We start from the raw sequence: 26,931 nt of genomic DNA on the forward strand, positions 1-26,931 counted from the left end.
TTAAAGTAGGCTACTTTGAAAATGTGTCTTCATCAAAGACCTGGAACAGATTAATTATACTTTGAGAAACTCAACTTTAAAGAAAGAAGCATTTTCTACATACGTATGAGCCAGCCACTCTGGTGTGTTTTCATTTAAATCTAAACTGGGCAAGAATTTACGTTTCAGTCTGGTTTCAAACACACACACACACACACACAGAACACACACAACACACACACCACATCCTTATAATATGGGATGCACAGCAACATGAGCGTATTGCTACTATAGGTCACGCTTTATTGCTATCATGTTGCATCAATGTTCTAAAATTGTTGTGTCTGTTACTAATAGTACTAATATGCAATTGAGCGGAGGATTTGAAATGACTACAAGCAGGGCCACATCCAAGAGTACACAGAGAGGAGACTGAAGGAATAACATCTTAATTTAGTTGAGAAGTGAACAGTGGCGAGTCTGTTTTTCAAGCATGTTTTCTTGGATGCCTCCCAAGCATATAATACGTAAGAAGAGCCATCTTCAGCTGGTAGTCAGAAACATCAGTCTAATGGGCCTGGAAGGACTGTCCAACACCCTGCTCTGTGCTCTCCTCCCTGACCCCTGACCCCTGGCCCCCCCAAACCTTAGCCCTGTCGACAGCGTTGTTGACTTTTAGTATCTGTTTCCTCTGTCAAATCTCTCTCCTCCTATTCAAAAATGTAAAAGACACAAGTAAAGTTTTTGGGCGGTGGTCCACGTACAGGAGGCAGGGAAGTGCCGGAAACTTCTACATGAGACATGCGGTAATGAAATATCAATTACCAGTGTATTATTTTTCATGAATATTCATAGATTTGTTTTTATATGAAGGAATATGACGATAGAAATAAAGGCTTGGTAGAGGTCCATTTCAAAAGTATAATCTTGAATGTCGGTCAAGAAGTGCATTGCTCTAAAGAGATCTCTTGTTGTGACTCCCCTTTTCCCCTGGAGCACCTGTTGATTAGTATAGGTAGAATAGTGCTGTAAAAGTTAACTGTATTCTTTACTCGTTTGTGACTTTTAGATTTGAAAATGTTGGTCTGATTTGCATACAGACCTATATTCTATTTCCTATAGGCTACTGTATTAATTCAAGTTTTTTTAAACTCAAATTAAACATGGAAAATGATGTATTGCCTGAATTGCACAGAAAAAGACAAAGAAATAAAAATATAGGCCAATAGGCATGTATTTTAACTTAAGAGAAGAGTTTATTAGTTCAAGGAAGTTAATGTTGTCTGTTCATGTGTTATTCCTTGCAACATAATGCACAATTATTTAAATGCAGGGTACATTTATGGGACGTACCCGTGCTATATTGTTGGAAACGTGCATGTTTAAATCCATATGGCAACTTCCTTTTGACCTGCTTTCACATCCCCGTCGCATTGTCAAGCCTGTCACCGATAAAGAATCACTTGACTTGCCATAACAAGTTCAAAAGGAACCGAGAACGCGCTGTTGATCCATGAAGAATTGAGAAAAGGAACACCCCTACTGCTCTCGCTATCATTCCCATAGAGATAGCGATATTATTGATGGGACGGGTATGCTAATTTCTTTAGAGACAAACTTTTATTTTGGAATTTGTTCAAAAAAGAATTTCATACACATCAAACTGGAAAATGCATGCTGGATTCCTAACCGTTTAAGGGGCAGCATGAGAATCCGATTTTCATAGTGAATAATGAATGTGGACTATCTTTTAAAAAAATATGTTTTGTCTGGAAGGAAAAGAAAGCACAGCCGGGTCCTTTCCTTCTGGATTATCTATTAATGTTCCACTGAAAAAAAGATAACACTATAAATGAAGAATACAAGAAAATAGAAAGTTATAACTATGTAGGCTAACACAATCAAACATTGTCGTTACAAATAAACATACAGCATTATAGCCATAAAGCCAATAACTAGCTATCTCTTTTTACTCTGATTTAAAGTTCCATTTTAAATCACAAGATGTCCAAGATCCAATACAGATATAATCCACCCCAATTAGGCTCATTGTAGGCCCTATACTCACACTTGATTCAAGCTGTAACATACCAACGTCCATATCAGTTTCATACACAGATGGAGTGGCATGTGCTCATAACACATTAGTTCACTGTCATACTACCACACTGAGCATTTGCATGTGAGTATCCTTGAGTCACACACCGCCTTGGCACAAGTGGAAAAGGGAGACCATACGCTCACAGCTGTTCTATCTCCCGTATAAATACGACCAGGGAGTCCGTTGTGGACTTCTGTCTGATTATACACAGGATTTGATATCGTCTCGATCAATGCGATGATGTGTCCCATGGTTCGAGGACATTTTGAATAATCAATCCGTCTGCGTTTGGCCGAACTATCATCGCATCACTGTCCTCTTTTGTCGACCTCTCCACGTTTTCTCGCTCTTATCATCGTCCCAGAGTCACATACCCTTACATTACGGTAAACCAACCGTCCATTTGAGTATTTGATACTTTTTTTAAAAAATGATTACCAAACCGTTCCCACAATTACACCATAATCATTAAATAATCCCATAAGAATGAGTCTGTTTAAGCAATGGCTTTTGTCAACGCCGGAACACTGAATCTATAATTGCATTACATTCAGCTCCTTCCACCCCCTATAGAAACACAATATATCAAACCATCTTTGTGCGAACATTTAGGAGCATGAACGGTCGGCCAGAGCATCTCTGTCCTACCGCAAAAGTTATGCCAAAAAAAAGTTTCGAGTCCTCGACGAAGAATACAGCTCTTTAAATCATTTTCCCACGTTACTTGGAACCGTTGAGTGAGCGCGTTTAATATTGGACTTTTCTCTTTCTGTTTGAGTAAGGTACGAAGAGCCATTGTTCAACAGCTGAGTTGTTTTAAATATCATATGTACTAATAAATATGCTTAATTCCTAGCCCATGGCTTCAAAAAGCGCTCCCGTGCATGGTGTTAGAATAAACCCGGTTCGTCAGGACACCTGAAAAAAAAAGCATCCCTCAGGACTAGTTTGCGTTTGTATGCATGCGATTGGCAACATAACTGGCTTATTTACATTAAATACGCCACAAGGTTACAGTGAGATGAACGTCATTTTTATCACTGATTACTTCTCTTAAGCACTAGAGCTGTGACTGATGCTCAGGACGCGCAGACTACACCGATTTACCCTGGAGTTTTTGTTGTGAAGAAAAATACTTGAAATAGTTCACTGAAAAGGTAAGGACGTGTACTTTTACAACATGATATGTTTTCAGTTGTTATGTGTTCACTGCATGGTGCTGGACTCCATGTATCAAAGCCAATTATACACGGTGTCAACGTAACAAGACTGACAATGTGAATGGGTTCAGAGGAGAATAGACATATTTTAATAAGAGTGTTTACGGGAGCTCAAGGTCAGAAACAAGCTGCGAGGTTGGGAATCCTTTCTTCTTTTTTTACCGTAACACGGGGGAAATGTAGCCTACGATTAGAGTATTATTATTTACGGTGTTATTTTATCTCGGGTTACGCTCTTAGCTCCAGCAATGCCGAATGCCGCAAGACATAGATCTATTTGCTGCGAATAACGCGGCGGACGACAATGGAGTGCTTTTTTAACGGTACAATGCATTTCACCTACCAGATAGGGAGAGTCCAAGCTGAAATATGGAAATGTGTTGTGATGCTGAGTAATTAGTATCAATGAACACGTTTGGCCTGGGAAAAAAACTGACCGAATGAAATAAAACGCTATTTTTTTTAAACTCAGGATACGTGCGGAACAGTTAGAGAGAGAATTCTGTATTGGACAATCGTAACAGGTCCGAAGCGCACTTTTCCCCCTTCAGCGAAAGAAAATGATCCGGTCAATCATATGGACATGCCTCATTATTCAATGAACACAATCTCTCACCAAGGCATCGTTTACAGACTGGAGTTTCTTCGCTCTACTCCAAATTTAAAGGTAAGAAGTACGAAGCTTACGCATGGGTTTAGGGGGTTCCGAATGGTAACTCGAAGGCGTTTCGTTTTTGAAAGTCAGTCTGAACAATTGTTATTTCTATTGTATCATCTCAGTGGGGCCTGTTTCTCTACGTGATTAAAAAATACAGTATAATTAAATATCCATAGCGGTGACGTTAGCATTGCGGGGTTGTCAGGGGGGAAACGTATAGTCTACATAATGAATGCATGGGAAGACATTGAACAGCGACTCAGTACCAACTCTTATCTCTTTTATATTGCAATGATTTCATAATAGTCACATATAAAAGTTGTATATTCCAGACGTTTAAGATAGACAACGGAGTGTGCATTAACGTATTGGACGCATGACATGCATCACACAGGCAGATATTTGCGACTACTTTTAAGGAAGTATAAACTGTTCCCCATCCAATCTGCTTCGAAAACTTTCTCATCACATCCCTAGGGGTTTTGCTTAGAATTTCAGCTAACCTGAGTGCAGATTGTTGGAGAAATAGGATCGAAGTTATCCGCTGCATGCCATGTGTCAAAACTTGTGAGATGGAAGAGCCGGTGAGACCTGCCATTTTGTGCTGTGATCGACCTCTTATGAATAGCAGCCATGCATTATGCTTTGAGGAACGTTATGATGGCATTCAACAACTGAGGGCTAAATGTCATACACGCTTTTTAAAACCTTTTATGTGGACACAACACACATATTACGGGAGAAATGAAGATTTGAACGACTGTTTCAAAACGCAGTTGCTTGGGGAAATGTATCCAAATGGTAAAAGTTATAGCGTTTCGGGAAACGAATAGAATAGGCACCCATGACAAATAATTTTATGAAAATGACGTAGCCTAGCCAATAACTTAATCGGGGACGAGGTCGAGTCTAGCAAGTAGCGTATGCCATAACCTTCATAGGTTCATACATTCACGTTGTCTAATTTAAATGTTCCAAAATATACATTATATATCTAAAGTGCATATAGACTGTTGGTGTGGGTTTAGATGTTTTGTTCTTGCGCTGTGAATCTCAAATCTGTCAGGATAAATATATTCCCAGACATTCTGATAACCCCCCAAAATGTTAAAAGTGCCTTAGTACGAGTCTATTATGTATCATTTCGTGGAATAAAACACATGCTACCGTTGCAGGGGCACTACCAGTGCTTCAAACTCTCCCCGGTAGGACTAGTCTGCAGGTGTCCCTCATCCAACCCAGCAGTCTTTCACCTTGAGTAGAAGGGAGCGATCCTCCCACGTAAATACAGAAGAACCAGGTTTGAGATGAACCCAGCTCGAAGGCAGCGATTTAAAACAGGAGCCTAGGCTACAATGGCCGATAAAAACACATGACCCCCCCTTAACCGTAACGTAAGCGTTACACAACGTCCATCACATTGTTTGACTTTTTTTTTTGTATCTTCCGCAAAGTTGAGTTTGCGAAAAAATGTTTATTCCTTAGATTCATCGTCAAAGGAAATGAACAAATAGGATGCACAGATGCACTCTCCGAGTTAGCCACTGTCATTGTTTAATGGTATTTGCCAGGCGGATATTATGTCTGTAATAGTGTCTGTGCGTGAACCTTTTTTGTGTGTGTCAGTTCTTTTTATTTTCTTATTGAGATGAAATAGCGATGGACAACAGTCACACTGGAGTGCACTGAATTCCAGATCGGGGGCCCTACAGTAGCCTCCATGCAATTACCGATAGTTAGGAGAATGACAATGAATTTTGAGAGGTGTTATGAGGGAAGAGAAAGTGTGACTTTACTAACTGGTATGAAGATACAGCTCCTGTGTGTGTTGTCCTGGGGATACTTGACTGGTAGTTGACTGTCTGCTACAAAATGTGGGGGGAAATATATTTTATTATTACATTATTATTACTATTATTATCATCATCATAATTAATTATGCAATAATCCCATGAATTGTATGACAAGCGATCACCTTTCACCTAGCTCAAACAATGGCTTTTACAAATTCAACATTTTCGTCATGTGTGTGCACTCTATTGTGAATTTGGTGTCATATTCCTAGTAACGTTTTTAAACCTGCTTTGTTCTTATATAAATCACATTCCTGAGCATCACCGGTGCTGTGTTTGATCTAATTCGTCAACCTGTTTAGTGGTTCAGTATTGCAATGTATCCTATTGTACCTGGGTCTGTGTACCGTGGGTCATGACAAGCTACGGTAATGCACATCTTTAGGGGGAGAGAGAGCGATAGAGCAAGAGACAGAGAGAGAGAGAGAGAGGAGGATGAGAGAGGGCATGGCATGGGCATGGCATCAGTGCTCCTCTCCGGACCTGTCAGTCTGCAGCCAGTCAACTGTAGCCAGAGCAGGAGAGCAGTCAGAGACGTGATCAAACAGCCATCCCGCTCTTAAATGATTCTCGGCTCCTTTAATTGGTCGAAATTGTCTTCCAGATGTACGGCAGTAGCCAGGGTCTCTTGTGGGACGGTATGGCAGGCGAGGCCTGGTGATTAGGTATTAATTGATATGTGCAGTGGAGCCCCCATCCCCTCTGGCTCCAAAGGCTAAGGCCTTTACCCCGGTGGCTGTGTGCTCCCTTCACCCCCCCCCCCCCATCCCCCCAGTCTAGTTTGGCAGGCAGGAGGGGCTGTTTCAGGAGGGGGCTGGAAGGCAGGCTGGGGGCATAACACATAACAAATAGGCGCTAGGCTGTGGTGAGCCTTGTAGTATGGTGACCTTGATTTAGAAGGTACACTTTGGAGAGATGGTCTTCTGTCAAATATCATGAGCCCTGTTTGAGCACACAAGTGCCACAGAGACGAGCTGTTCACATCTCATGTTTGTGAAGTTAGGTCCCGTTTTCATCTGTAGGCTGTGGCTCTTAACAGTTCTCTTCTCATGTGTGTCGACTAGCATATATTTTAAAAGGTGTGTGTGTATGTGTGTGTGGATATGAGGGCGACAAGGATGTGAAAGTCCACCGTTTCTGCGGATAGTAATCGTAGACGTCAGTGTGATCTAAGAATAAAGACTGGGCCGACAGATGAGGTGATGACGGATGAGCTTGACTCAATTGCCTCATGCCAGGGTGCCACCAGAAGGAGCGTCTGTCTGTCTGGAAAGAGGGAATGAGGGAGAGGGAGAGCGAGAGCACACCGGAGAGAGGGAGCAAGGGGTTTGCAGTGCTAGAGCGCAAACGAAGAGGTAGGCCTCTGATTAAAAAGAAAGTTAGGCTGGTAAAAGGAGTAACACCAGCTTGAAGCACATCCGTGATAGCCAGAATATGTAGATATATTCACAGATATTTTCTCTTTCTCTGTTTCTCTCTCTCTCCCTCCCCATCTTCCGAGGGGTTCTGGGATAGATCTGTATGGATCGTGGACCTAAGTATCTAGATTGATGTTTACGCTCAATAATAGAATGTGTTAAGTTGGACTAGTTTACCCATCCTTGGGAAAGATGAGCAGCTTGTGTTTTAGCCTCGGCCTTTGACTAAGTGATCTATCTAATCGCACACGTCCACAGTAGCCGTTCATCTGTGATTTTACAAAAAAAAAATACAAAATACAATATTAGAATACCTCCTGAAATGTCCCCTTTGCATACAGTACCCCAGTCAACAGCCAGTTTTGCAACATTAAAGCCTATTTTTTTTTGAACGTTTATTAGCATTTGAATTTAGAAATGTGCTGCACATTGTGTCAAGACTGTTTCCTTTTGATCTGCAAAGGAGCACAAAATCACAGCCATGTCATTTTTTTGTAGAGAACAGCTTAACACAAACAGGCAACCACCCATCAATCACGTGTTCTGAAGCATGGCATTGTGTTATTTAGCATTCTCCCCGGCGTGCCTAAAAGAGTGGTAAATATCTGCAGTGCTGCTGGGGGTTGACTCCAGAACTAGGGGGGGGGGGGGGGGGTTGGGTGATGGAGGATCTCGGGAGGATGTGGGGGGGGGGGGTTACTGAAGGAAATCTGTAGTATGAGATCTCTCCAGTTCTATGCGGGCTACAATGATGTCTGTACTCTGACTTTGTAAAGGTCGTGACCTGCTGGTCGCTAGTTAGTGCATTTTGGGTCTATGTAGAGGGGACCCTGGTAAAGACGGCTTGTTGCAGAGAAGTAAGAAGACCCTGCACCTTTAATTATGATCAAGAGGTTTTCTCCAAAGGACAGAGGCGTAGCAGTTATGTTGCCTCGTAAATCTGCCCCTGATGCCGTATATTGTGTTGAACTATTAATGTACACTATTATACTGCATATTCAGCTGCCTCTTCAGGACCTGATTTGCATAATTGGATCTTTAATGAAACTTGCCTTGTGGAACACACACAAAAAAAAACCACAAAAAAAGAGGAGAAGAAAAACACGATAGGCAAACCCCTGTGTGTATTTGTTGGGAGAAGGTCTACTTGGATTTTAAAAGAAGGGGGGCTTTAAAAAGAGAGTGACCCGCGCACCTCACACATCAGTTGGCGGTGCTACAAATAGGATGAGAAGTGCCTCTGAAAGCTGTACATTCCCAGCCAGGTCTCGCGGGTTATTACTACAATAGCCTGGGGGATTTCAGGTTCTATGTCTACACTCATTTCGTATACTTGTTACACAGGGAAGATGGGTCTTTTGTATTGGAGCTGCGCCGCTCGGCTGTCGGAATTCCTCTGTCGCAAATATTTTGACAATTCCTAATCAGGAGCAGTCAGATATTAGGAGTGCTGAGTGCCTTTGCTTTCTTGGGGCTGTGAGAGTTTCAAAGCCAGGTCTTTTTTCTGTCCTCTTGCATATGCGTGAGAATCACTGTGTTGAACTGTTTCTGTGATCTTTTTAGTGTGTTTGTTGATATGCATGATACACTATATAAGAAATATAGTGAGAATGTTTTCAACATGTTTATATTCTGTGTGTGTGTGTGTGTGTGTGTGTGTGTGTGTGTGTGTGTGTGTGTGTGTGTGTGTGTGTGTGCGCGCGCCTTTACGGGACTTCTGCTGTGTTCTCCAACTTGTTTGTGGGTAAGAGGGTATTATGTTTAATTGGTTAATTAAACTCTAGAGTAATTTTTCCTGGACTTCAACAAGTTGAAGGTTAAAAAGCTACTGGTGCCGCTTTCAAATAAACGTGAGAGTCATATATAATGACATGTTATTTGTCCTGCGTTTGAAGGACCTATCGTTTAAAAGTGAATGGAAAAAAGAAAGAAAAGCGAGCTGGCTTTTTAACAACACGGCAGAAGAGGAGCAATTTAGCAGCACTATAGCACGAGTGGTTTGTATCCAGGAGGGGAAGAGTTGTGAATCAGCCACCAATGTTAAAAACGTATAGCAACCAAATGGTGATGATGTATCATAGTGCGAGGGGGCCAAAACACTCCCTCTACTCCAGAGACATAAGAGTGGATCATGTGTCAAAGCAGTTTACAGGTTGCCATTAGAGCCATGCTAGGGAGAGGGAGTGAGAGAGGTGGAGGACAAAAAATAGGCTCAAGTGCGTGAGCTAGCATTGAGCTGCCATGTATCCATGGTGTGCAGAACCCCCCCCCCCATCTCTTTATTTCTCTCTCTCTTTCCCTCCCGATCATTCTCTCTTTCTCTCTCTCTTCCTCCACTGCCAGTGGGCTCATGGGGAGTTTCAGGCTGGTGCAGTTTGTTCTCCCAGGTGGACCTGTATTGTATTAGACCCTCAGCACCCCCTCCCAGAACCCCCTCACGTGTAATTCCTTGAGGAGATGCCTGGGCCTGAGTTGCTGTATTGTCTCCCTGCCCCCCTGTGGACCGAGCGCTCCCGCTGTTGAATCTCTCGGTAATGATGTCACAGCGATAGTGGAGGGGAGCAAATGTCTCCTGATTCCACCATTTAACGGCTGGCTGAATTGGCTGATAATGATAGCATTGGCGTCTCCAGGCTCGGAGACGGATCAGGCCCTGTGAATTAGTGGCTCCTAACCAGAGAGAGAGAGAGAGAGAGAGAGAGAGGAGGAGGGAGAGAGAGAAAGAAGGAGAGAGAGAGGGGGGAGAGATGGACTGACAGAGTGAGGTCGAGAGAGAGGGCAATACAGAGAGGGGGACAGAGAGAGAGACAGAGGGAGAGGGAAGAAAAGAGAGCGAGACAGTGAGGAGGGGATGATGTACTTAGCCATGTCTCTGGACTGCTTTTGAAAAAGCTTCTGGAGATTTCCACAGCAGTGTTGATAAATGTAGCTTGATAAAAGTCAGTAAAATGTCGGCCTGTCTGCACACCTCTATTAGGCTAGGGGACATTTGTAATAATGGCCAGTTGGAGTCAAACAGAGAGGTATAATGTCAGCTCGCACAGAATGTACTGTAACTCCCAATCAAAGTTGTATTTCTATGTGAAGGCCTACTGTATTTCTGGTCTATCATTTCAAATCATTGTCTTGGAATTAGCGACTGATTTATCTGTTGCACTCTATGGATGTGTATTTGAGGAGCATGTGGGAATACGGTTGCAAGTTAGCTCTTTATTTGTGTATTGCACTTTATTAACACAGATTTATTCGATGCCGTGTATATCGTCTGCCTTTTTAGAACATTTAAAACTGAGCGCATTAGCCTGCATTTTAAAAACACAAGTTTCCCCCTGAGATGCACTAATACCATATTACTGTTTTCCATGGATGCTAAAGTAAATATGTAGGCCTGAAGGCAAATTAGCATTCCCAGCTTTGAACACATGCTCTTTTGTGAAGGCTGGCACTGACTGGCCACATCTTCAGGTCAACAGTGTCATACGAGGGTGCAGGGCAAGTTTTTTTTTTTTTTTTTGCACAAATATTGAATATACGTTTATTTGTATATTTATGACATGCTCTACTTGTCCAAAAGCTGGGAGGTACTCGCTCCCCCCCCAAAAAAATGTGAGACAAGGTATGTGGTCCTGTGACTGCTGGACTTAAATTCACATCGAACGCACGCACGCACGCACTCACGCACACACGCACACACACACACACACACACACACACACACACACACACACACACACACACACACACACACACACACACACACACACACACACACACACACACACACAATCAGTAGTTCCCACCTGGTGTTTTAAAAACAGGAAAACAGGCACTGTGTGGGGAGAGCTGTCAGTCCTGTGTGAACCACTTTAAAAACTGCAGCTCAAGGTGTGAGCTAAATAGTATTTACTTTAGGGAATTTGTCTTTATTTATCTGCGTTATTACCGAGGTGAATTTAAAAGGGCTTTTGGAGAGAATTCCCCTGGCACGTAGCTTCTTTTTTTTTTTTTTTCCCCTTTTAAGTGTTAAGATGTGCTCGTAGCCCTGCTGCAGCAAGCCCTTAACAGATCTCCCGCAATTTCTGATGATTTTCATAAATCAGCCTTTTTTTTCCTCCCGTCTTTTTGTTTTCTTTCTTTTTTCTTCTTGATCATGAGGCGTTGTTTTCTCCTCTCATTTCTCCGTTTCATCTCTTTGTTATGTCGTTCACACCAATCGTTGTAATGGGGAGAAAGCTAAGTGGAAGTGCTGGGCCAGAGTCTTGGATGCTTTCTCCTGTTTTAGTAAATAGGACTGTCAGTGTGGATCAGGCAGGAGCCGTGTGGGCAACACTATCCACACTCCACTCAAAGGCCCGCCCTCCACTAGAGTTTGTGATAAACAGAGGACTTTGAAGAAAAATACTCCACAAGAGAAACCCAAGTTGTTTTGGAAGAAATGGGCATGTGTCTATGTCCATGGGAACAGAACACAATGATAGACTTAGAGAGTGAGTGGGAAAGAGTTCACCCATGAGGTTAGTCATCCGTTCACTATGTACTCCTAAAAACGGTGGCCAAGTGACCGTGGTTCCATAGTGTGTTGAAGCTCAGCTCACCCTGACCTGCTCTCTGCACAAGGGGCTCACACCGGTCCCTTCATGCGTTAGCCTCTCTGTGGTCAGGTGGTTTCAGACAATTCTTTGTGTTGTCTTTGTAATGATTGGGTTGTACTCACAGACCTCCAATAGCCTGGTGTGAGGACCAATCCCAAGTTCCTGGAGTTCTACAGTTCTTCACACTGTATTCCCCATGTAGCCACCTCATCATATGGGAGATTAAGCTAATGATGACCACACAGATGATGTACTTGTTAGAGTGGTGAACTTGCCTGGTGTTGATAGTTTAGGCTTTTTATGTGGGGGGGGGAGGGGGCGTCATTAGTGCAATGAAATATCTTCTCTGTTTAAATTTGCATGATGATGGTTCTGTGACCAGTCATCGTTAGATCAACCAGGCACAGCCTAGGTTGTAGAGAAGATTCATGTGTTATTCCTCAACCCCGCCGTCGTGGGAGGTCTCTGTTAAAACGCTAACTTCGGCGTACCCCCCCGTCCGCCCCGTCCGCCCCGTGATGTTCTGGACCGATCCATTTCAGCGCCGTCGGATTGGAAACGTTTTCCGGAGATTTGGGTGGAGTTTTTTCCTCTCTCTCTCTCACTTTCCTCTGATTGCTGTAGCCTCGGGGCTCTCCAGCACACACTAGATCCCTGTGATTATATTAATGGCCTCCCGCTCTGAGGCGGAGGCAAAGGACCCACAGGATAATGGGCGTCAGCGTGGAGCGGTGGGTAGGGAGATGGTTCTCTGACCATCGGGTCGTAGGTTGAAAGGCTCAGGTGAAGGAAGCTGCTCTTGGTCCCCTTGGGCGGGGTGCTTAGCGGGGAACGTGTTAGTGAGAGGATGCCCAGACTAGCTGGAGTACGGCAACATGAGAAACACATGTATGAAATCTGGAATGAACCGTAACAGTAGAATGACTATACTGTAGCTAGGTAATAGCAGACGTTAGCTATCGTTTTCAGAGCTGGCTGATTATAAGCGCTTAGGTAATGTGGATCAGTGTTAGTCATTTTGCGTTTATGATAGCGACACAGTGGGATTTAATTTTGTCTGTGTTGGTTTCCAATTGTATTTATCTTTAGCAGACGGTATAAGGACAGAACCCAAAGGTTTGTACATACTGTATGAATGTGTGTATGTTTGTGTGATATGCTGAAGCTTGTGCGTGCTTTGTAGTTGTAGTACAATGCCTGAGGTACTTTGATATGGGTCATGTAGCTGTACCCCCCCCAGGCCTTGGATCGTATCCGGTGGGAGTCCCTCTCCTGCTGGGGAGCACATTTGATCCAGGCAAGGCCGGTACTAGCATGGAGCCGAGAGGGGTCATGCCCGTCCTCACTCTCTTTTTCATCCAATTTCCCCGGCTGCAGGCGGCCCGCTCTCCACGCTTTTGTTGTCAGAGGTAATCTGTGAAGTGATCTTAATTATGGAGGTTCGGCCATTTTTTTTTTTTTCTTACACGCTTTTAATCAAACAGCGTAGTTAGTTAGTAATGAGGATGAGGGAGGAACGGTGCGTCTGCTTCCCCATGCTGCTGGGTGTCGGGAAAGAGGAATAGGAAGCGTAAAGAGAGGAGCGTACCATTGTATTTATTATACCGTCATACTGTATTTATTTAGGACACGTCAATAATGCAACACATTTTTGATGGATTATCTTCCCCAACAGAATTGTCTCGTTTCATTCTCGAGAGATAACTATAACTATTTCGAAGCCAGTCCAAGAGTCAGAAGCCCCAAAATATTCCAGAACATGAACCCAGTAAACATGACTTCAACCATACAACATCACCATTCATGTTGTTGGACAAGCAATGAAATGACTGTCTGATTTAATGAATAAAGGGCTAAATTGAAAAGACAAGAGGGAGGGGCAGGTGTGGGAGGATTGAGGGGGTTGGGGGTAGATGGAATCCATTACACATAAACACCCTTAGCATTGATGGGATGATCCAGAGGGATTAGATTGGAAATCCTGATGGACGCTGAAAAGGTGACCACATGGAGGGAGGGCTGCATAATGAGCCCATTGGCAGATGCTCGAGAGTGGAGAACCTCACCGGCCCCCAAGGTCAAACGGGGAGTCACATCCAGGTCACAGGAGGTCAGAGGACAGCAGCCTAAGTTAGAACACAGCGCACTGGAGGCTCAATGTTAACCGCTTAACAAAATCCTGGCTGACTGAAAGACTTCTATTGACGTCTTCCTGTGTTTTGGGTGCACGTTTTCTAAAGCTGTGTGTGTTTGTAGTAAACTAACATTTGTGTGAATTAACCTTCATGTGGATGTGACGAAGACCATCTTTCGAGACTGTTACTACTCTGAACCTATGGGATTTCCGTAAGGAATAGTTCACCACCTGGGGGACTTTGATGATCTAAACTCTAAACTGTGTATCGTGGTGTCTTGTTTTAGCCGTGACTTTGGCTTTCGGTGGAACCCTTGTGCGACCAGTACCAGAGTAGGACTTGAGGGATTAAGCAAGCTCTGGTTTCCAGAGTTAGACCTGGCTAATTTAGACAGGGTCACTATGCCAGGGACTGGGGTTAAACAGTGTGACTGTGGAGGTCAACAGTAATTAGCTTCCATATGACCCACTGTGTGTGTGTGTGTGTGTGCGTGCGTGCGTGCGTGTTAGACAGAGAGAGAGAGAAGGGTGGAGGCTGTGTGTGTGTATGTTTGTTGAAGAGTTTTAGGAGTGTGCTTGCGTGTGTGTGTGTGAACAAAGGGACAATTGCAGATAGCATCACTTCTCTGTAGCTCTCTCTTGTAATTGTGTGTCTCTTCAAGTGTTCCCAATTCACATCCTTCTATGGCCAACTCACATCTTGTCCTTATATTATTAAAGGTGGCCTCCGTGCTTAAGGAAGACCGACAGATGGCCGTTTTCATAAATCATGCTTATAAGACGATTCTAGAAATCACCAGCCACTATCTCACTTTGGTTACAGTAGCTTACATTCTTACAGGCCTGTTTATCATGATGTCCTTGCAGGGGTTAAAACCGTCCCTACCCTCCGCATGTTAATTATTATTTCAAAGTCAAGACACTGATGACAACCTGCAGTAAAATAGAACAACATGTTAGAAAATGGGTGGCTAACTGTTAAAAAATAATGCAGCAATCCTTTCTTTGCTACCTCCTGTACATGTAAGCCTCCCTCTCTTACTCTAACGTGTGTTCTTGTGCTTGGCTGAAAGTTACTCATAACAGGATGTTAAATATATAGCAGTAAGGGGGGGTAGGGGGGAGATTATGTCTGTGTGGTTGCACTATTCCTTGATGTATGCACCATGTCAGGCAGCCATTGTCTCCTGGGTAAAGAATGATAGTTCAAATACCTACCATCTCTCCCCTGGTGCTCCAAATGCTTGGCTTTGAAGTTTTTATAATCCATCTGTCATCTTCGAGCAGGGAGGGCACATGTTCTGTACTGCTCAATTACAGAATTTTCTTTTGCCAGCTACAATGAGAGACAGGAAGCAAATAATATGGGCGACCCAAAAGGGAGAGGAGTTGGAGAGGAATCGCTCGAAAATTCTGCATTCCTGGCGTTCTCACGCACTTGATTGTGTCCCTCTCTCTCATAACAGGAGAACAAAGCGTGTTTGTTGTGGGTGGAAAGTCTGAAATGCTTCCTACTGTTACAATTATGAAGAATTTGATTGAATGCTTATTGTTTCAAGGACAGCAATTTCGCCACTTTTTGGGAGAGTCAAACATTCACTATAGTCCACTTAAGAGCACTAACCTTACAGCTTATTAATCAAATTGTATTTGATATTAAGATTAATCTGCTACAAGAAACAAAGGGTAATATATGTTGGCTTGGCAAGTGAGAAAATGTGCATTTTGATGACGCATTATTCGTTCCTTGCACACAGAATAGTATATATGTCGTCAGTTTGATGTTCATTCTAATGAAGTTTTTTTGCAGTGCATGGTGCTGAAATCATCTTTAATTGGAGAATACTGTGTTGCAGTGCTTTAAAGCTACACTGAGGAGCCTAGAACTTCCGATACCCTCGCTTCAACAGATAAATAACAACAGCAGCAGTTGCAAATTAGACCTCTGAAACATTTCTTCTTCAGGAGAAAAGAGGCTTTTAATTATTTTACCTTTAATACACAACACTGTTAGATCTTTCGGTCTTATTTCATATCTTCTCTGAAAAGCCCCAAAGAAGTCTCAAAGAAGATGAAAGATGGGCAAAAATTGACATTTTGCATTCTTTTGTTGCCTTTCAAACTTCAATATTTTGCCTGTAATTGTCTCATACTACATTTTGTATCTTCATTTATGGAGGAATAATACATTGGGCCTTTCTTCCTAAATAAAAGCAGCACCCATCTGCTTGTGGAGCCACTCCTGGTTGCCTGCTCCTCACAAAAATAATACTCGTCCTAATGACTTCCACATATTTTGAAATCTCCCTTTTGAAATTGGTCTTGGCAGATTATTTGCAGGTACTTGAGTTGCATCTGTTTGCAATTTTGCAATGTGGAAGACTTTAATGCAGCGCTTGGTGGGAGTCGAGGAGAGGGGCTATTTTAATCCCAGAGTAACACCGGCTATCATTACAATTGCCTGGGTCCATCTCACCCAAGCTGGGCGAAAAATAGGAGACATTGGCGGGGTCAAGGTCAAGATCTCTGTGGGTCAGGTTTGGTGTGCCCTTCCTTTAGTGAAGCCGCGCTGTCTGCCCTAATAACTGGTCAGTCCCCTTGCAATGACACAGCCCCTCTCCAACGAGATGGGTCCTTTATAAAGGAAGTGATTAGGAAAACAAAGCTAAACTCATTGTGACTTCAGTCCTTATTATTTCTACCATGTGGCGGGCAGCTGACCGGCTTAAGACGTTATTTCTTTTGTGTTCTTTTTTTTCTTCTCATTCAACTGTAATAACTTACCCTATTGTCCTACCCAGGATATCAGGACATAACCAAGGCTGCCAAACTGGGATTGTATAGGTGGTTACAATTACATTCATTAGATTTCATCAGGGGTGTTTATGCAGTCGGACGATAAATGAAAAAGACGACCTTTCAACTCCTTTCTTTGTTTTGTATTTTTTGTTCTTTTTGTTTTATTAGGAGTGAGGGGAGGGCGATGCCGGAGGAGGAATTATGTTGAAAGTGTATGCCTTGCAACTTTTTCCCTGTTGGAAATGTTTATTTGAACAGTAAGCTCATGATTTGAATATTTGTAATCCATGCTTAAATTTACAGGCCAGATGAACTTTTTGGCACAGAATGGCAACCATAAGTAGGATTTTCTGAAAAGCTTTACAAAATTTTAAGCCATTTGCATGGCTTATATAATTTAGAGGCAAAAAAATGTGTTCTGTCTTATTACTTTATACCTTTAAAATGTTCCTTATTTGTCCTCTCAATTTATATACATTTGCTACTTTACGTCCTATAGTAATGTGCATTTTAAAGCTCAGTTAGGTCATTGAACGAGTAAATGAAGACCAGTGGCCCAGACGCTGGAGTGGTTTTCCTCCATGTTCAATTCAAATGAGTTTACTCCATATTGACTTCTAATGCTGAAAGGCCACCCATCTTGTAGGCTGGGCGGTCGCTGAGCCGAGCAAAAAGGAACGCTTTCTTAAATGATGCTAATCAGTCCGGAGGGGCCTGGCCTCCATCCTTCATCAGTTTTCTGTAATTCAGATGTGCTGAGAACCTGAAATTAAACGTGTCAGTGTGTGTGCATGTGTGTATGTGCGCTGCAGGGGTGTGGGGGGTTAAGGAGAACCAAATTAGTGGATGGGAGAAATAACTGAAGCCGTGGCTTTCTCTTGGGCTCCACGTTGGTGAATGTCAAGATGATTTAGCTTCTTTTCTATTTGCTGTCTGCCTGAAAAGTCCAGCCCTCCTAAGATCGCAGGGGTTTCTGCTAGCCATTTGATGAAGGTATACCTTTATTGAGTCAATCAGAGCATATAGGCAAAGCGTCAGTATGTGTGTGTGTTCTTGTATGTGTGTGTGCAGACGCCAGTTGGGCGAACAGCTGAACCATGGCGCAGCCCCCTGCCCCTCGTAGGCCTTGGCAGTTTGCGGTGTGAAAAAGTCCGATCTTTGAGGGCATTATATAGATTAATGTGGTGTGCCTGGGGCTTCCAGCGACACCTCACCAGGGAGGCCGTACGGCAGATCTGGGGGCTGACGGGCGTTAAGGGGGGACCAGGGAGGACTGGGGGGGACTGGGGGGACCAGAGCCCCGTCCTGGGGAAGGCAAACAGAGGCTTCTGGCCTGGGTATTGGGGGGGATTGTGTGGGGCTTGTGTGACCTGCGATGGGCATCATCTGGCCCAGGCGGCTCGTTATAGGACCCTGTTCTCCACAGCCAAGCAGCTCCACTGTCTGGACCTCTGTTTCAGCCAACTGAGACACTTCCTTTCACACACACACACACACACACACACACACACACACACACACACACACACACACACACACACACACACACACACACACACACACACACACACACTGCACTGCTCCTACTTCCCGCACACACACACACACACACACACACACACACACACACACACACACACACACACACACACACAATTCTCCTACTCCACACACACACACTCACACGCTACTCCCACACCACACGCACGCACACACACACATACACATTGACATAAGCATACATGCTAATACACTCATCAGTGCATACTTACAGAGAACAAAGGACTGTACTGTGTCACCTTATATTCATTGTAATAAACAGAAATATCCAATGTGAAAGTTCTGGTATCAAATAGTCAATAATAGTTAGTCTGAACCATGTATCAGATTATCACACACACACACATACACACACACACACACACACACACACACACACACACACACACACTGTATCCCTCTTAAGATCTGTATGTAGAAAAGAAAGTAGAAAAGAACAACAGTGTACTAATCTTTCTAAATTGGAATAAAATCTTACCTACTTAAACAGCACATGAAGAACAACAACGGGCCCATTGTTGTCTCTCTGGTGATTGTTAATGTTTCTGAATCTCTGATTTCATAACTTCACTTTCTATAGTGAAAATGTGGAGATTTATTATCAGGATTTTACCACATTCCATTCAAGATTAGGCACATCTGGTAGTGGGTGTTTGATTTGGTTTATATTAAATTGTGTATACAGTATATACCTGGGACACATGGATATTTGTGGGTCTCTATATACCTCTCTATCCATCCATGCGTGTGTGTGTGTGTGTGTGTGTGTGTGTGATTGTGTGTGTGTCTATCTGTGTTTGTGTGGGATTGTTCTAGCAGGAGCGCTCCTTAAATAACCTACTTTTGTCTGACAACAGCATTAGTTGTAGAGGTGCACATATGCAAAAAGCTATTTGGAAAGGCATCCTCGTTGCTGTCAGCTTTTATTATGCGGGAAGGTGTCATGTTTGTAACGAAGCTGAGTGCAGATGGCAGAGTGGAAGAAATGGATCACTAATTTTAACAATGATTAATGAACAGAGATGGAAAATGAATTACATTGGACTATTGGAGGCAAGGAATATTTGCAGTTAAAATGTTAACTTTGTCTGCCAGGCTGGTGTGGTATTGGGAAGGGGAATGGGTGTGTGTAGTGTGTGTAGTGTCTATAGTGTGTGTAAAATCAACACTTGTCTGCTCTTGACTGCCATTCCCCTGCTTAAACACTGCATGTGTTATACACATTGTTTTCACCCCGTGTATCCCGCTAGCATTAAAAGAACACAATGCTTAATAGGACAAACACAGCAAAGGTTATCCCGTCTAAAAATGCAATAGTATTTCCTGCACGCTCTGGAATCAAGCCACTGTGTACGTCTATACATTCTGGAGAACTAGTGAGGTAGAAGTCCTTCACCCCTTTCCATGGGCCTTTTCTGGCCCAAATCTCACACCATCGTTGACCACACCGCTACCCGCCCTAGTACCAACTACTGGGTACGCCAGGACTGTTGGGCCGACTCTTTCTAAGACAGGAGAGGTGAGCGACTCAACTCAACCCCTCTCAAAGGAACATCTGAAAGACCCCAGAGTAGCAAAGTCTCATCCGTGACAAACAGGATTCTGAGAGCAGGAGTTTTCTCTCTCTGTTTCTTTACTGTTTTCTTTTTTTTTTTTCTCCTCTCCTTTTTTTCGTTGCTCCCAGTCTTGCGTCTCTATCGGGGCTTGCAGGGTGGGCGGCTTGTGCGATCCTGCATAGTAGGTATATGTGAACTATTTTGAATTTAATTAAGCTCCTGATGGGAAATACTTAAAGGGGGAAAAAAATCTGGAAACAATGTGAGTGTGCGCAGAGGAGATCTCACGTTACCCGGCATATGCTAAGCACTCAGAAAACATACACAATGCCTTTGGTGAACAAGGTAGAGAAAATGCTCCTGGGAGCCAATTTAGAATGTGACTTAAGGCAAGTGTGCCTTTGTGTGTGCTCACGTGTGTGTGTGTGTGTGTGTGTGTGTGTGTGTGTGTGTGTGTGTGTGTGTGTGTGTGTGTGTGTGTGTGGGCGTGTGTGTGTGTGTCTTTTCCTATTGAAATAGTAGTGGGGATAAGAATTCCCTTTGCAGGCTCCTGGGGTGGCCTCTTTTGAGAACCACATCTGTGCCCCTCTGCCCCAGCTCCAGCCCCAGCTCCAGCCCCAGCTCTCCAGCCCCAGCTCTCCAGCCCCAGCTCCCCAGCCCCAGCTCCCCAGCCCCAGCCCCAGCTCCCCAGCCCCACTCACTCTGACTCAACGTGAGGCCTCAACCCAAACCCACTCACTGAGTTACGCTCTACTATAGAGGGGGAACAGGACGTGTAGTTCACGTGGCTCATGCCGACCTGATTATTGGTCTTGTGTGAAGCGGCAGGCCTTTAAAAGTAGGATTGCGTAACATTCTGTGCGCTGAAGGTTTGTTTCACGTTTTGTAGCGCCTGTCATTTTGGAGGACCTAGCCTCTGTTTCGATTATCAAACGTAAATGTAACCCTTCTCAGTGTTTTTTCCCCCATTCCATATGCCATGGACCTGTTCTTACTGTCATTATAACACTTTAATCTCATTTAGGCTTCTCTATGTAATGACTGTACTTGTACTACTGTACTTGCACTAGTTCGCAGAATTTTATGAAAATGATCAAATGTTTGGAAAGTGTTTACTGTAATGGGTATGTTGGTGTTGTTTTCTCTGTCGCCATTGTGCACTCTTGTCAAACTTCAATAGCACCGGCACTGAATGTCCTGGTTTGTCTGCTTTGTTTACAGGCGCTTGTCTCCCCCCCCCCCCCCCTGCAAACCTGTCTGTGTTCTTCCTGAGCTACGTCGGTGAGGTGGCAGTACTGCAGGTATGGATCAGTGGCACCCCGATTGATCACGTAAAGAGCAGGATATTAAAGATGTCTGTCACACTCCCCCTCCTCTGGCATGGTTCTGGGGTGGAATTGAACAAGTGAATGTGAACTTTTCAGCTCAACGCTGTCACCTCCCCTAATCAGGAAGTGAAATCTGTAGCACAGCACTCTCATTTAACTTTCATAGATCCCCCCCCCCCCCCCACCCCCCCACCCCAAAAGAAAAAAGAACAATTGCGCTGGAAGTAATGTGATTTCTAAATAAACGCCCGCCTGTCAAAAGCCGAGACGCATTTACTTCCCCAATGTAGCTCAAGGAGACAATTAGCAAACAGAGGTGACACGGTAAACAGGTGCACCCATTATTTCTGGAGCTGGTGGCGATATATCCCCATCTCTGAGACTGATGGTAGATCATGTGACATAGAGGGTGAAGGATCTGTCTGCATCAGGGCTCGGCTGACGGGGTCTGCCAGCAGTTTGCAATGTCCTCCTCACCGTCACTATCATCATCATCTCAAAATATGTACTCTCTCTCTTTACCGTCACCACATACAGGTTAGATCATGGCTGTCCTCCATGTTTTTCACACCATCTCTTTTCTCATCGCCCATTCTGTTCTCTTTCTCACTCTATACATCTCTTTTTCTTGCACGCTCTCTCTTCTCCTTGCCTGCAATCCCTCCCCTGGAATTATTGACAAGATTTTATTTTATTTTAATTCATAGTAGACCCTCGTCCAGTGAGAGAGGTCAAGCCGGTTTGTAAAAATGGATTGCTCGTAAAGTGCTAATCAATGGAAACCTTTTTTTCTTGAAGCGGGAAAATTCTAGCTGTAACATGTATTGAAAAAATATTCTGCTGTTTGAACATGAATTATATGACAGCTGTCTTAAATACCCCGCAGGACTCCGAAGTCAAAGTATCAGACAGCCTTTGTATACTATACAATACACTAATGGTGCAATACTTTTTATCATTTGAAAATGTTGTTCATTATATATATATATATATATATATATATATATATATATATATAATTTTTTAATATAGAGAAATCCAAAAGTATTTCAATCTTAGATTACGTGAAATGCCATATTTATAAAATGTGTGCTATGTCGTAACAGTGTAACAGCCTTGGTAATTGTCGCTGGTGTTTTGGACTGCATTTGCATGCTGAGATGTATAAATCAAATCTAAAATAGTGAGTCAGTCTTTTGGCTTGTGCAGTATCAGAGGTATGTGAGACAGATCTCAGTCATATTGGATCCATCACAAACACATGCTCTCTCTGACGCATTCTCACACAAGGCACATATGCACGCCGTCGTCAGGCTTTCTCCAAATGATATCTGGGCCATCACAAGTACAGGGACTAGCTACAAAGAGGATTCCATCAATTCGTACCGTACTTCTCGACTCACCTACTCTCGCCCCCTCCAGTATGTCCTATTGACGTTCCACGGACATGATGTAAAAGAAGAATGTCGAGTCTGGATCGTTTAGGGACGTTGAGACAGCAGAAGGGTTAGCTTATGGGTTAGTTTATAGCAGTTTGATCCGTATGAGGGGACTTTTTCCACCATAGCCTTTGGATGGATTCAGTTAGCTCAGCCTGTCACTGTTGTGAGAATATATCCTGCTGTTAGAAATATGACATGATTGGCATCCAAGGGACACATTTTGTCTCTGACAGTTTTGACAGAATTAGTTGAAGGAGCGACAGTCTTGGTAAGGAGTTATAATGATAATAATTATTTAGCTTTCTTTTTTTTTATTGCAGGATAATTATTGAAGAGGTTCATGTAGTCATCTCTGTAATCAGTAAAGAGAGCTTACAGAAAATCCACAGGGAAACAGATGGTACTTAGTTGTTTTAAAAAAAAATATTAAACCAGTACACTTAGTACCAGGCAAAGGATGAGGACAATCAAAAGGAAAAATTATCAAATTAAAATCTCTTCACCCTCAAAAAATAAATAAATAAACGAGATTCACATGCATAATTAGGACTTGTTGGTGTCCTTTGCCAAAGCCACCCAATCAACCCACAACACACTGTACCGATAGAAAGAAAATGCACAAAAAGCCGTTCAACTCAAAGAGCGGTATTTAAACAGAAAATCCTGACCCCTTGACTTTGTCTATTAGCATAGAGTGGATTGCATTGGTCGTTCGCACGCAATCGGCACGAATAAGGTCACCGTTTGTTAGTTTCACTCTTTTGGGATGTGCCTACGCGGCGTCCACCCGGACTTTCGCTGGTGCCCAGGCCTCGGATATGTTTTTTTAAATGATTATTTATTTTATTGTGCACGACCAGTGAGGAAGAAAAAGGCTCTTGCTTTCCAGGGTCGGAGTGATCGGAACACAGAGGCTGCTGCCCTACATTCCTGACTAATTGTATAATTGGAAAAGCTCTCCAAATGAGCGCCCCCCTTTCGCGGGCTGATCTTCCCAGCGCTTCCCCCCTTCAAAGCAAATCACAAAAGAGCATTTTGGGAATAATAATAATTGTAAAAAGCGTCCATTATTAATCTCGTTTACCACCACCACCGCTGCTGATACTCTTGCTACCATACATGGCACCCATACTCATTGGGAGCCCGCCCACCAATAGCGGCAACTTGTCTCTGACCAATATCAGCCATAGCCGCGGTCAAAGTACAACCTGTGGACGACCCTGGAACTACCCTACTCCCCACATTATTTTGGGATGGCCCTGCCTTTAGTGAAGAAGTCTGTGTATAAACTTTTTAAAATGTTGCCTCACTGGCATATAACTGATGATCTACCTGTGAGCTGTCTTTGCTTTCATATTTTACTGTTACACCCGTGCTCATGGTCGAATTGGATTTTCTGATTTATTGCCCCTCTTACCCGCCTTTCATTTCCATGGATATGGAGGGACAGCGAGATGATTTCTGAGGTCGACGGCTCAAACAGGATTCCAAAGTGCAGTTAAAATGAATCTCTTAATTAACCCTATTGATCAGTAAAAAATAGAGGCAAATGTGATTTGCATACACCGAGAGTGATCAATGCATTAACTCATTTTCTTTTTTTTTTCTCCAAATCTGATTTCCTCAGTTTTCAAAGTGAGCGAAGGAGAGTTCAGACTAATGTGGATCGATCCTGCATCTTGCAGACCGGAATACAAAGCATTTTATTAGTCACTGAAGGGTGAAACATACCAGGAAGACTTTTGTTTGAAGTTTGATATGTCAGATTCTTTTCTCACTTAACCAAACATTGAAAGAACTCATCCAGTCTCTCTACCTCGCTTATACTCTGTAACAACAGGAAGGATCATAAATCACAGATTTGCTTTGGGAACATGAGATTTAAACAATACTCTATTTGTAAGCTGAATGGAACACATATTAGAAAGGTAATAGTTATTCAGGGAAAACAACATTAGTTTCTCTTTTTATTTAGTGAAAAGCAACAGCAAAAACACCACTCCCACCACCACCGACAACAACAGGAAGAAAAAGCTAAAGGTGTTAAAAAAGCAGTATGCTGCTTTTTCCCAAGAGCAGCTTATTATAGTGTATTGATTTATAAGGCTTTAAACGTGATCCTCCATGCTCAAGTCAAGGGCAGGGAGAGATGGCTGCAGTCGGGCTACATGACAATCATCGGGTGCTGCAGAAAGCCTGTTTCTGAATAGTTTTGGAACACAAAAGGGTAATTGTTTTAGCCCAGATGTTGCTTTCGCACAACAAGCAGGATACAATGTTCCTACTGAGCTGATGAGCCCAATCAGTGAAATGATTAAAAATTGATTTTGTCCCTGTAATTACAGTATGTAAACTACTTAGCCAGGATTGCAAAGGAAGTGATTTTCTAATTACGTATATACTCTGGTGTCTAATGATTGGTTTTTTGAAGTAATGAAGAGAGGGTCCTAACGACTCCTCTGTGTTCTGTTGTTTAAGAAAAAAAAAGAGACCATCGTTAGGGCAAGGCATCAGGCAGACAAAGAGCTCAAATTGAATTTTCGCCAGCGCTAACATGCACAGATTCTGTTTGTTAGCATGCGATCTGGACGCTAATGGTGGCCATGACTTCTGCGGGGTCACCAGTCCAACAATCTGGACCCGCCAATTAAAACCTCCAGAGTTTATGATGTCATTGTCACCCCCGACACTCCCGCCATTGGCCCCCACTTCTCTCTCAGACACACAGACGAAATACATCTCAATCTAAACCAGACAACAACCACAGCAGTATTTTCATCTTGTAGCATTTAGCAACTCAATATGGTGAGACGGGAATGTAATATTAGAAAAGGCTATCCTGTCCTTCAGTTCATCAGAGGTGATGATATCCAAACGCTGCAGTAGCGGTGAGTGGGCAAAATCACAGGGGAAGCCAAGCCAGAAAACAAAGGCAGATTACAACCTATGTGTTGTGATAATTGCATTGTTTGCTCTATAACCTTACTTCATATGCCTTGACACCGTGCTATATAGACCTAAGGCCGAGACGATAAGAAGACACAGTGGCAGAATAAATTCAACCACACCTTTGTTTCATCACAAAACCGGAGCGCAAGCTCTGTCCGGTGAAGTCCACAAAGCATATTGCATGTAACAAACAGTTACATGACCTACAGCATGGTCAAGCAAGGTAATGTTTCCTACATTTTCAGACTACTAAACAACTATTGATTTAGAACCACAGAGAGTTACCGCAGGTCACAAAGAAAACAGCTGCCTCCAATATTCCAGCACCATTTTAACTTCAACATTTCAACATCATCAAATCATCTATGCTTAGTCAAATTTTGTGACGAACAGAACAAAAACATGTTGACTCACCATACTTGTAGGGTTGATGAAACAGTCTATGAAACGGTCTATGAAACGGTCTATGAAACGGTCTATGAAACGGTCTATGAAACGGTCTATGAAACGGTCTATGACTCTTTCATACATTACACGCATTGCTCGCTAGCCTAACTCCCTTTCATGGGCAATGATGAGCCAGCTAGTTTAAAAAAAAGTTGTTTAAAGTTTTTTTAATTTAACCTTTATTTAACTAGGCAAGTCAGTTAAGAACAAATTCTTATTTACAATGACGGCCTACCACGGCCAAACCCGGACGACCCTGGGCCAATTGGGACTCCCAATCCGGCCAGATGTGATACAGTCTGGATTCAAACCAGGGAGTGTAGTGATGCCTGCGAGAAATTGCCAAGAAACTGAAGATCTCGTACAATGCTGTGTACTACTCCCTTCACAGAACAGCGCAAACTGGCCCTAACCAAAATAGAAAGAGGAGTGGGAGGCCCCGGTGCACAACTGAGCAAGAGGACAATTACATTAGAGTCTCTAGTTTGAGAAACAGACGCCTCACAAGTCCTCAACTGGCAGCTTCATTAAATAGTACCCGCAAAACACCAGTCTCAATGTCAACAGTGAAGAGGCGACTCTGGGATGCTGGCCTTCTAGGCAGAGTTGCAAAGAAATCTTCAGTTTCTTGGCAATTTCTCGCATGGAATAGCCTTCATTTCTCAGAAAAAGAATAGGCCGACGAGTTTCAGAAGAAAGTTATTTGTTTCTGGCCATTTTGAGCCTGTAATCAAACCCACAAATGCTGATGCTCCAGATACTCAACTAGTCTAAAGAAGGCCAGTTTTATTGCTTATTTAATCATAACAACAGTTTTCAGCTGTGCTAACATAATTGCAAAAGGGTTTTCTAATGATCAATTAGCCTTTTAAAATGATAAACTTGGATTAGATAA

At 43.1% G+C, this 26,931-nt stretch overlaps 1 protein-coding gene across 7 annotated transcripts in view; it reads left to right on the forward strand.

Moving 5' to 3' along the window:
- Positions 1–2,301: 2,301 nt before the first annotated feature.
- LOC115202936 (zinc finger protein 536) overlaps positions 2,302–26,931 on the forward strand; it is a 180,385-nt gene continuing 155,755 nt past the window's right edge. For 2 of the 7 annotated variants that reach the window (XM_029767118.1, XM_029767121.1), the window contains exons 1-2: positions 3,255–3,967; positions 21,092–21,171. The gene's annotated coding sequence lies outside the window, so the exon portion shown is untranslated. The other 5 variants (XM_029767120.1, XM_029767122.1, XM_029767116.1 and 2 more) reach the window with 4 other exon arrangements.

Source organism: Salmo trutta, chromosome 12 (assembly GCF_901001165.1).
Source record: "Salmo trutta chromosome 12, fSalTru1.1, whole genome shotgun sequence".
Lineage (NCBI taxonomy): Eukaryota > Metazoa > Chordata > Actinopteri > Salmoniformes > Salmonidae > Salmo > Salmo trutta.